The sequence below is a fragment of the Vipera ursinii genome (assembly GCF_947247035.1).
Source record: "Vipera ursinii genome assembly, chromosome: 2".
NCBI lineage: Eukaryota > Metazoa > Chordata > Lepidosauria > Squamata > Viperidae > Vipera > Vipera ursinii.
In genome coordinates this window covers 130,998,701-131,011,707 of record NC_139513.1, presented here as the reverse complement: position 1 = coordinate 131,011,707, position 13,007 = coordinate 130,998,701, and positions in this window count along the sequence as shown.

The window sequence follows — 13,007 nt, the reverse complement described above, 5'->3', positions numbered from 1 at the left end:
AAATGGAAAACATCCAGGTAGGGGGAAGGTTGCTTACTATTTTTGCCTCAACCACATAATTTCCTCCTTCACTTTTAAAAAGAGATAGCACCATTCCTTATCAAAGCACCTTCCCTTTGCACAATAGGCTTCATTCTTCCTGCCTATTTGAAAATTGGTGCACTGCGCTTCCCGAAGTAGTGCTTGCACTCCTTTGCTAATGTAATTACATTCTGTCCCCAAATACACGATTTTAAAGAAACAAAGCTTGAAAATCACAGCAGTGATTACTGTGATTTAGTCTATTTTTCCACATATTTAATCCCTAAATCCCACTTTCCTTAAGTTTGAACTAGATGGCTTTCTGAACATCCTGGGTGAGATTTGGCCAATTTCAGAGCTCAAAGTAAGGTCCATGAAAAAAAGAATTGCTTATCTCTGCCAAATCTTAATGAAGATAACAAACCCCTTATGTTACCCCCTATATTCCTGTTCTGATCAAAATCATTTATGATGGTAATTAGTACAGCCCATCTATCATTCTACAATTTACCAAGTTTCTTAGCAGAGACCTGTATTACTGTATCTGCTGTTTTCATATAAATTATCAACCAAGCAACATCAGGAATTAGTTGTTGTTTTTTAATCACCTGAAAACTTTTAATCACTTAAATGCTTTCCTTGCACATGAGTCAATGCTCTAATCCCTCTGAAACTTGGCAGGGTTTATCCCTCACAGAAGGAAACAATACTATCTAATTCTGTAAAAAAAATATCCACCAAAAACTTTATAAGTACTTTCCCTTTTTTAAAAATCTGAAGAAGTTAAGTACCAGTACCTCTAAGCAGACAACCTTGAAACCTATTTTTTTGTAGTTGGCAGGCAAACATACTGGGAGAATTCCTTTAAGGTTAGTGATAGTGAACTATTTTTGCTATCTTTAATCATTATTACTGAGGTGTTTTTTTTTACCTTGCTAGTGAAATTGACTTCACCTGATTAGCTTTGATTCCCTCAGCACATTGCAATCTATCTCAAAAATTGCACTCTTATCTCAAAAAGTGAAATGTCAAAAAAATGTTTTTTAAAAAAGTTGCAACCATTTGCATCTTCCATTCTAACCAACATGAGAAATGACTTTTAGTTATTTAATTAGTTTTAGTATAGTTTAGATTTGGATTTTTTTTTCCAGATTGATTTGTGTCTTATCTGAATTGATAGAGTTGAAATAAGTTTGGTTTCCAAATTGTCAAGTCCAAACTTAATTTTATGATCAGCATATATCTTAGGTTTTGCATGTATTTATGCACTAAAAAAATCCCATTCTAGTGATGTTATTCAAAATGCATTATCTTTCTTTATAAATGAGATTTTGCTTCTGTGAATGTTTTCCATAAAGTGCAGTTTAAAATAGTATCCCAGAATGCCAGCGATTAAAAATAATTTTATTTATTTTTAGATCAATCTTATTTTCTGCACAAGAAGAATGCATAGGATGGCAGACCAGGCATCTAATAGAGGACTATAGGATTTCAGTTCTGTACATACATGACATAGAATAATACATGGGTGTGTCTGTGTATATTTTTGAAGTACATGCAGTGCTTTTATAGATACATACATAAGAATAATTCCCATAGTAGTTTTCATTACTCAGAAGCACATACGACTGTCTGGTAATAAACACATCTATGGTTACATGTGACTTCCTGAACAGAACCACTGCATTGCACCAACTGTTTTCATCATTCTGTGAAATAAATCCTAATATCTGAACCAACCCTAAATAATTATGACTTCGTTGACATACAGCTATCTGGCCTGAAAGAATGACAAGACTAGCCTTCAGTCCTCCTACATATTTGTCAGACCTTTTATTCTTGAGAATGTGATGAGGAATGCAATCCCATGTTAAGATGATTTGCAACTACTGAGAACCATCTGACAAAATACTTGTGTTTGATGTTGATGTTTCTAAACAGCTGCCATTATTATAAATGAAACTCTTTTGATGTGGAGTGGGGGGGGAAAAGAGATGCATTGAATGATGAATACCAAACCTAGTAAAACAAGGGACAAGAAAGGGAAAGCACAGTTGATTCTTACGTTTATTCTTATTATTAAACCAGTATCTCACATTTCTAATAAGTAGACTGAAGTTTAAATTACAAGCTCTCTGTATTGAGTCAGGATCCAAACTGCCCAGAAGCCTTCAGATAACTATTACCTTCCTTCAGATAAGTTTCAAGTCATTTCTTGACAAATACAAAGCTCCTATTCAGAGGCCAGAGGAACCTACAAGATTTTCATTATCCTAATCATTGCAGCAGTGAAGAAAAGGAGTTTGGGGAGGGGAGGGGACCAAGACCTGCGTTGCTTGAGATGACAGCTTAGGACTTAGTGTGCCTGGTCTGTTCCCGCCTGCTTGCTGATAAGACAGAGTAGAACATGAAAAAAAAAGTTAATCTGGGCAGCAGAGCTGCTCTTGGTAAACATGTTACATCACAAGGAGAAACTAAAATAATAAACTGGCCAAATAAACTCCCCAAAACGGCAATGCAATAAATATGCCCACAGTAGGCAAAAACACAGACCAAAGTAAATGGCTTTTTTCCATTGCTAGCATGCGCCATTCCTACCAAATCTGTTTGGTGCCCACTATTATCATACATGATCACACTGCCAGCTCACTGAGGAGCTAAGGCTTCAAACGCTTAGATCAATCACAATTTTAAAAGTGTATTCCATTTTCTTCTTTTAAATGGTTTTAAAGTTAAAATCAAACTTTTTAAAGAATGAACATGTGCAGTACATTCATGTGCACAAGTCCTTTTTGGAGACAAGGCAACACCCGAAGAAAATAGGGGGCAATCTGGTATTTTTCATTGCTACCGTCTCTTGCTACCAAAGAAATGGAGACTATTCTTTATACTGCAAGCTATAAGGAACACGAAAGACTCCGTATTTCCACAGGAATGGAAGGCATCAGGCATGTTTGAGTTGCATTCCTTAGGAATTCTCTTCAGAATTTTGCTAGATACAGAAAGAAGGCCTTGGTTGGGCTTTTCAGCAGAATCAAAACTGGCTTGTATGTGTTTGCCTTTTGCATCCAGTTTGCATCTGTTCATGTTTCATAATTATCACTGTACAGTATTGGGCTGTTCACTTTTACCTGGGATTAGTATAACTAAAAATAGGTCCTCCTTCCTGCTGACTAAATTCTTCTTCCCCACAAAGAAAGTACATATATTTTCTGGGAATCTTTGGCATAACGTGGCTGGTCCTCATCCTAACTCTGCAATGGAGAGGAATGAATGTGTCATTTGCTTCCGCTTCAGTCCTTTTATTCTGTTGTCTTTGTGGATTATAAGAATGCCTAAGCTGTGAGCTCTCTTCTTATGCTATGAAAACATGAACCATGAATAACTACAGTATTAAAAATAATATCCTTAATGTGGTTTGTATTCTGATAAACCTCACCAACTTTTAACATATCAAACTTGTGTTTTGTATATATGTTTTTTCATTATTTGAGAGGTTCTTTGTGCTCTCTGAGCTTGGTTGTTCTCTAGCAGATATTTTATTACTCAAACTAGGTAACATCATCAGTGGATAATGAAATGTCTGCAAGAAAACAAGCTCAAAGAGCACCAAGGACCTCTCACTGCAACCATGAGCTACAAATATTATCCTTTACTGGTACTTCAGTAATTACTTTGTGCATGTCAGTAGCTCATGTTCTCTATATTTGCATTGGTACTAATTCTTATATAAGTTTAAGTTTAAGTTTATTATATTTGTAAAATATAGTATATTATATTAATATAGTATATTAATTTCCCAATTCTGTTTCCATGGCCCCCCTTGAGAATAAAATCAGATATTAGAGTGTTTTTTATTTTACATTTCTACAGTTGCCCGCTCATTCATGACTTTAGTCAGCTTATAGGGATAAAAAGAACAGCAACAAGGCATTAAAGCTACTAATAACAGGAAAGGAAACAAAATCTTAGCCACTTACACAGAAGATACACTTTCCATAGCAAATTCAGATTTCATCCTAGCCCAGACACATATACCTGTACACAGAATCGCTATTTTCTTCTAATCTATGATATGTTAGCAGATATTTTACAGTTAGTGATATGGTGGGCTAATTGTCAATGTGTAGAATTTAATTTTCAAAGGAAATCCAAAACAACAAACCTAAGGAATGCCCTAAACTGCTGTTAGCCATGTTTGTCTTGTGTGTGTTTAGATTTATCCCAGACAAAACGCTCATATAATTATACTCTGCTGATAATCATAATACAGTAAGTCATTAGAATCTGAATTGTTTAACATAGTCAAATGTGGCTGAGAAAATCAGGCGTTCTTGTCCATCGCTGCTTAGCATGAAGATACAAAGACAATTTGACAATGCAGACAATAAGAAAAAGAAAGAAATTAAAAGAGGTTGAGAAAAAAAATAAAAAAAGGAAAGAAGATATAGGTAGAACTCAACTTATGACCACAATTGGGTTGGATCTTCTGTCAATAAGTGAAGAAATTGTTAAGTGAGTTGTGCTCATTTTACAAACATTTTTTTTGTCACCACAGCCATTACGTGAAACTGGCTTCCCCCATTGACTTTGCTTGTCAGAAGCTGGCTTGGAAAGTCGCAAATGGCTATGATGTGATGCCAGGATGCCGCAACTCTCATAAATACATGCTAGTTGCCAAGCACTCAAATTTTGATGACGTGAACACAGGGTTGCTGCAATGGTCATGAATGTGATAAATGGTCATAAGTCACTTTTTTCAGTGTTGTCACGATTATAATGAGTCAGTAAACAAATGGTCGTAAGTCAAGGACCACCCGTATATAAAAGATAACTTTTTTCAGTGTTTTTTTTAATTGAAAAGTTTTACAATGCATTTTATCTTTAACAATCCCTCCCCCCTCCCTCCACCCAACCCTCCCTAACCCTCCCCCCACCCCTTCCCCCCTCCCCCCTCCCCGACTTCCCAGAGCTAAATACAAGGTATAAAGGTAAAAATAATCATAAACAACCATATGTTAACAACAATAAACTATTAAGTCTATCACACTCTAGCTCATATAAAATGACTACAAGCAATACTAATATCACATAAAAAACTTATACAAATGCTAAATGAAACTTTTTAGTCCTTCAGTGTTGTCACGATTATAATGAGTCAGTAAACAAATGGTCGTAAGTCAAGGACCACCCGTATATAAAAGATAACTGCCCACTCTCTTCAGACAAGTATAAGCAATTTCAATGTTAACACTTTCTATAATATTTCAGCAATAATAATCTCTTTTCCCCACATCTCATCTCTCATCAATAATCAAATTATAAAAAGTCATCATTCAATCCTAATTAGCAAAAGTCTGTTATCCAATTTCCTAAACTTACAATAATGACAAATAGCTCATCAGCCAGTATAAGTAATACTGGAGCCAAGTTTGACCCAAGTTCCTTTTTTTATTGCATCATTGGATAGAGGACTAGAAAGACCCAGTTTCTAATCTTTCTGAGCTATGAAACTCATTAGCTGGCTTTGGACCATTCAGTATCTCTCAGTCTGACCTACTTTGTAATACTTTGAAGAAAAAGGCCAATATAAAAATGCAAAAAATAATTGCATATGTGTAAATATTCTTATAATTTTGCAACAAGACAGCAATGCAAAGTAAAAGAAAGTAAGTTGCATTAGAAACGCTATTTTGCAGAATTCAAAACTATCATGGATATTAGCATAATATGGTCATATAGCAAAAATATTCCTTCTATTTCTCATCCTAGAATTACTCTTCCAAGTTTTGTGTCTCTGTTTCAGTTCCCAAGCAAGCAGGACCAAATCTTTGGTTTCATGTTGAATGCACTTTGCTTGAGTTTATTTTCTGCAAAGCCTGTGTGTGAAGAGTCCAGATTGTGTTCTACATAATAATAAAGTTCTGAACATTTTTGGATCTGGAAATTGTAGCCTTCGAAAGACATGCTGGGGCAGGGCAAGAAGTGAGTGGGGCCAAACCAGAAACCAGATTAGATTTAAATTATAATTAAATTTTAAACATTTTTTCTGAGCAGGACTGGAAACTTCATTTAATGTACAGTCTGCATGATTAGAGCTAAAGTCTAGAGGAAAGTGCAAAACAGTAATTTTTATCCAAGTTTCAACAAAGTCAGTGTTACATCTGGTATACTTCTTCAAATCAATATGCAGACAGTCCTCAACTTACATCCATTCATTTAGTGACTGTTCAAAGTTACAACAGCACTAAAAAAAGTGACTTATAACTTATTTCACACTTATGACCATTGTAGGATCTCTATGGTCACATCATCAAAATTCAGATGCTTGGCAACTGGTTCATATTTATGATGGTCCCAATGTCCCAGGGTCATGTGATCACCTTTTGTGACCGTCTGACAAGCAAAGTCAATGGGGAATCCAGATTCACTTCACAACTGTTTTTCTAATTTAACAACCGCAGTGATTTACTTAACAGCTGTGGCAAGAAAGATTGTAAAATGGAGCAAAACTCACTTAACATCTGCCTTGCTTAGAAATAGAACTTTTGGTCTGAACTGTGGTTGTAAGTTGAGGACTACTTGTATACATAAAGAGTCAAGCATGGAAATTAAGAAACACTGGCAATTCAAATGTATATAAGGGTTTATTGCAAGCTGTCTATAAGAATCTGAACTACTAATGGTAAAAGCAAATTGGTAATAGATAAGAATCAATGGAATTCAAGGTGGTCTGGACTTAGATCTCTTGTGAGTGTGAACAGATTCAAGACTGATGATGCATTTGACCCCCTCCTTCGGGCTCAACCTGGTTATCTCTTACATCTTGGGTCTCAAACTCACCACATCACGTTAAGTGTTGCAACGAATGACAACTTTTTTTGCATTGCCAGAGCTGGGGTGGGCACGGCCTCCGCATGATGCAACCAGCCCACAGGCTGCAGGTTTGACACCCCTTCATAGTGTTAATATTATATTCCTTTTTCATTTAGGCATGCAGTATGAACAAGGAATACATACAATATATTGTGTAAAACAATCATCTATGTCAGAATCAAAAGATGTTAGATAAGGAAATACTTGTAATATACTAGTAGATCAGCCAGTGTTTCTGATTGTGATTTAACACAGAAGCAAAACTCAGCCATCAGTTGTATGAGTGCAGTGAAAAAGGTTTGGTGATTGTAGTTCAATCAGTAGTCTATTTTTGTGCAGAAGAGTTTAAAGTCAGTTCAGTTCTGGTTCTTAAAATAAATTCTTAGAAACAAAATTCCTTGTTCTAAGTATAATCTGCACTAGCCTCTCCTTGGTAGATGTTTCAAATCTAGAAGTAAAATGCTGAACTAGACCACTGCTTAGCCCTAATCAACTTTGCTTCTAATAGGTTGCACATGCATTATTTTTTCCTCATGAGAAGTCCCTTGCACCTGCAGAAAGCCTCTGATAAGCTTCATGTCCTCTGAAGTTAAGGTAGATTGGCTTTTCACAGCACCCAGTCTCTGGAACCATCAGTCAATAGAAGGATTCATCTTTATGACAAGCTCTTATCTTTCTCTATTGGCAAGCTGTCAATCAGGTAATTCCATCACTCCCTCCACCTTCCTCTGCAATACAGAGGACACAGAACTTCCTGGCATAACCTGACCATCCTTTTTTATTCTGTTAATTATACATTGTATAAGTCACATAAGGGGTTGTGACTCAAAGCTGCAATTATCACAGCCCTCTGGGCAAAAGTTTCATTCTATTCAGTAGATACAAGCAGTACTGAGAAACGGATACACTAAACAATCTTCCATGGGAAAAGGAATGAAACTAATCACAGCTAGGAGATCTCCCTGTTCCTTCACATAGCCACATTATGACACAGACATGCTCAGATACATGCAGCACTTATTCTGACCTCCAAGCTCTAATAATTTGTGCTACCATGCAATGGTTGCCTTGTGGGGTCTTTGGTGTTCTTTCAGCTTGGTTGTTTTCTTGAAGACGTTTCATTACCAGACTAGGTAATAGCATCAGCACTAGAAGAGAGTGAGGTTTGCTCTCATTTTATATTCCTGCCCTGTGAATGTTGGCGGGAGTCATTTTGATGGTTCCTTGATTAGAATGTTGTTTACTGTTAGCTTGTTTCTCGGAGTTGGTGGCTCCCAAGTTGATGAGGTATAGTTTACTTCTTGATCATTGGTCTAGTGTTAATCTTAGTGTTATTATTACTATGCTCAATTAGATGTTGATTACTGGCAAGGAGATATTTTGGTCTTTTTGTTTCCTTTTTTTATTATTTTGCATGGTATATAGATGTTGTTTATCTCTATGTGCCTGTTGATGGCTGATTTGTCTGGGTACCAGGCCTTCCAGGAATTCTCTAGCATTTTTGGACTTGACGTGATCTAGCATGCTCACAATTTCCCAGTTGAAACTATGGTTAAGTCTATCCATGTGTTGTGAAATTAAGAAGTTCGTGTTTTCTGACTGCTAGTTGGTGTTCATAGATGCCACTTTTCTTTTTGTCTTACATAGTGATTTTTGCAGTACTTTCACTATACTGTATGTTGTAGATGACTCCTGTTTTTTACTTCTAGGGCTGCTGAGTTTTGGAAGAGCAAGATGATTTAAAATTCCCAGTAAAGATAAGTCACTGTAAACAGTCTCTTGCTCCATATTTTGAAAGGAGATTACCAGTAAGGAATCTGGCTCTTTAGAAGTGGCAATTTTGTATCTCTCTATGAAATCATTTGCATCAATATATTGCAGGGGTGTCAAACTGCCGGCCCATGGGCCGGATGCATCACAAAGAAACAGCGCCCACCCCATTGCCGGCAATGGGGGAAAAGTTCTGATACATCGTGCGATGTCACGTGACGTTGCGAGTTTGACGTGTCTGATATATTGGGTTTGAAGTAATGGGGAAAGTGGTGCCACGAGGCCATCTTTTTTAAAAGTTAATAATAACAATTTATTATATTTCTATGTCTCCCTGATCCCAGTGATTCTGCATGGTTGGTTTAAATAAAAAAGGAAGGACTAAGTCATTCCACACAATGAAGTGCTTTAATTATGAAATTAATTATATAAATATTATGATGATGCTGGTAATGATACAAGGCTGAGATTCCTACAGAACAGAAAACAAGATCATTGTATGATAACTAATAATTTCAACTTCCTTGAACCAATGGTAGTGATGTTCCTTTCCAGAGATCAGTACAGCTTGGCTTAGAAACCGGATGTAGAAATATCTCAGCTTCCTTCTCCAAACTGCTTTGATGCAATGGTACCAGCAAGCCTTTCTCATTCACTGGATATCTGATAAGGTAGCAGCACGCTGGGTATCATTCAGCTGTCTTGAGCTTACATCCCCAGGTTTTTTATGTCTTATTGTAGCCCTCACTCCCTTCTTATATTGCTCAGCCTCATTTTTCTGTTTTGCAGGAGCCAAGCCTTTGTTTCAGGACCTCTATCGGCCTCAGCAATTTTGGGGGAGGAGGCTGTCTCTCAGGCCTGTTAGAGTTGCCATTCTACATAAGGACATTCCCCCTCCCCCCTCCCCCCCTCTCTGCTGCAACCCCCAGTCATATTGAGACCATAATTACCACTGAATAGACTTCCAGATTCCCATGCTTGTCAGCCTGCCCTCTCTATCCATTCTCCCCCTCCCAATCTGCTTTGTTCTAAAAATGGGTGGGGAAGGAGGGGGAGAGAGATGAGGGAGGATTAACAGCTAGTACAAACTTCTGAGCTAAGAGAGGATGGAGGGGAAACTTGCAGCAGCCATTTTGTGGAAGAGTAATATAGGTAGCAGGGATAATAAATCCACCACCTATTTCTATCCCCTCCACAAATGCTCAAGGTCAGCTTTGGAAAACCTGTGCTAACTCTGTTAGGCCTAAACCAGACTGAAAAGGGTCAAGAAGATCTGTTTAATCTAAATACTCCTGGAAAAGCCATGTCTTGGCTTGAACATGGAAAGTTGTTAAAATCAGCTAGATCCAAAGATAATTTCTTAGGAAAGGGATTTCCTTTAAGGTGATAGGAAACTCAACCACAAAAGTGAAGTATTGGAGATCATTAACAGTCAAGAGTTTTAGAAGCCCTTCTAAACCTAGATTTGGGAGGGGTCCAATGTAACAATAGTGGCACAAATAGATCCAGAAAATTTATTTACTTCCTCAGAAGACAAACCACAATACTGACTCAGAAAGAACTTATAAGATGGACACCCTTGGCATAGTTTTTCTCAAAATAACATCAAACTCAGCATGAATCCAAGTAACCTTGTCTATGAAGAAGCACCAACTGTGAACAATGAAAGTCAGGTAGAATCTGGACATAGGCCAGAACCACTAAAGGCTAGATCATCTGCCTAACAATTCAAAATAACTCTCATCAATGGTTCTCCATGCTACACTCAGAAATGTGATTAAATTATTCAATTGCGAATCCTTCAGCATAGATTATTCCTTTCCTGACATGTCCCTAAATCTATAGTATAGCTGTTCAAGTCTCCTGCCATTACTCTTCAATGTTCTCAATTGCTCTATATACCATGATCATAGAGCAGGTGTAATTAGGGGCTACCTTGTCAAGTATCTAGAAAATCCTGTGTTCCATATCTATAGAGCAAGCATCCAGGTACAATGAAATATCTCCCAGAACTCCTTGGAGAGTTCCTATTCCCTCTGAGAGGAATCAACACCATCAAGGTCTGAGCTGCACTGAGGAAAATACATCACAACAAATTATCATCATTGCCAAGGATATCACTTTGGAATAGGCATGTATAAGCCATCCTCCTTCAGACTTGGAGGGGAAGTCTTCTCTGGAAAGCCATGGGAACCACAAAATTGTGCACAAAAACTGGTGGTACAGTGGTTCAAATGCAGTATTCCAGCCAACTCTGCCCACAGCCTGGAGTTCAATCCTGGTTAAATCTGGACTCAAGGCTGACTCAGCTTGACATACTGAAAAAGTCCCAGATAAAGAACTTGGTAAAGGAGACGGAATGGCCAGCTCTTAAGGACTAATGAAACACCCCTTCCCTGATCGACAGCTCTGTACCACTACTGTATAGCACAAACAACATTAGTTGCTTAAGGAAATTATTGGAACAGCAGTTGTTTAAGGAAAGATTTAAAAAATCATATGCAAGTTTTAAGTATGTATATGGTAAGCTTTGTAAAGAAAACTTTGAAGAGATTTTAGCCATAGGAATTAATAATTAGGTGACCTAACTGCTTAATAATTAACTGCTTAACTCCATGATACAAATATGAGATAGTTTTGAGTTTAACCATGGGAACATTTCTATTTATAACTGCCCCCACGGAGCAAAGAATGGCACAATGCGAGGATGCAATAGAGGATTGTGGGAAAAGCTTTACTTAAAAGCCCAAGGAGATACATTCAGTGGTGCTGTCAATAATGACCAGCAGGTATAAGTCCAAGTTCAGGCCTACACTATGGCAGTAAAAGCAGCAAGACCACAATATTTTGCCCTTTCTGTTTACTGCAGAGTGCTGGTCAGAAACTCTGTTATACTGTACTATTCCATCCCAAACTTAAAAATGGATCTTAGATATTAACCTGTAATCAAGTCTTACCAGCTGTGCCTTTAACAGTTTGATATGAATGAAGGTGCATTGTTATCCATGAACCAATGGAAATGCATTTTTAATGCTATCTTAATAAAACTGTGAACCTAAAGAATCTGTGTTAGCTTGTTTTTCCATTAGTGTAATACACTCAGGCTCACTTGAATGCATCAGGACATTGTAGGTCCAATTGAGTTATGAAACCAAAACATTCTCAGTTTCTCCAACGCGTACTAAAATGCTGCGGAAGTTTGATTTTTCTTTTTTTAAAAACTTTTTTCAGCTGAAAACCTTATAAGCTGTGAACAATGCAGTTGATATTTGCTGTGGCTTGGTTTAACTGGATCTTATTTTATTTTATTATTATTTTTTGAAAATCCACACTATTTTTAGTTCATAAAGTAGCTCCCAGCCACTGTACAAATACATTGTGCATGAGATTTTTCTTGGCTAAGTTGGCTCAGCCAGGGTTTGGCAACCAGAGAGACAGGAAATCATTTAGATACATTATCATCCTCTTCAGGCAGCTCAGATGAGCTTTTATGGAAAGGTTCACACAAACATCCAGACTAATTATTTGTTAGTCATGCTCACCCATTATATAACAAATAAGAAATTCTTCAAGCCCGACTGGGAGTTGAGCCAGAAACTAGAGCTTGAGAGGTGAGGACAAACTTCTCTATACAACCTGCGCCCCATTAGAAGCTTCAGCTCCTCGAAAAGAGTCACACCTTTTTAAAAAGGAGATTGCATGTTTGTTTCTATTCAACTTCTTCTTTGGAGAAGCTTTTCTGCTGCCACAGAAGGAAAGATTTAAAGTACTGGGTGGATAGAGGAATGTTATTCCTCCTCATAACCTTCTGAAGAAGCAGTTGCTTATAATGTATATCTCGTGTGGTTCTTTTTTTTCCACTTTTGTCTTTTTATTTAGCTAAGCATGGGTCCCAAACCCTGTATTCTAAAAGATGAGGTGTTTTTTGGTTCGTGCTTTCTAAGCAACAAAAAGCTCTGGCATGTTGAAAAGTATTCAAGTCAATAATTTGAATTTTGGAACATTGGCTCTAAAACAAACCCACTTTTGAAAAATAACATGACAAAAGGATTTGGGAAAATTGTATTTAAAAAGCCAAAGATAACAAACTTTACCTTCATATAATTTAATCTCATAAAGATTAAAGGAATTCCACATCTTAGAATTGTCGTGTATTTCCATGGTGAAATAGTGGTGAAAGAAAACAAAGACTAAAATATTCTTGGTAAGGCACAAATTCAGATACTTTGTCCACAATCCAGCAAGATTATAACTTCCTTAAACACAAAGTCCAGTTCATGTTCACTTTGAAGGGGGGGGAGCACCTCTGATATATTAGCAAATTATGTTAAATTTGGCCT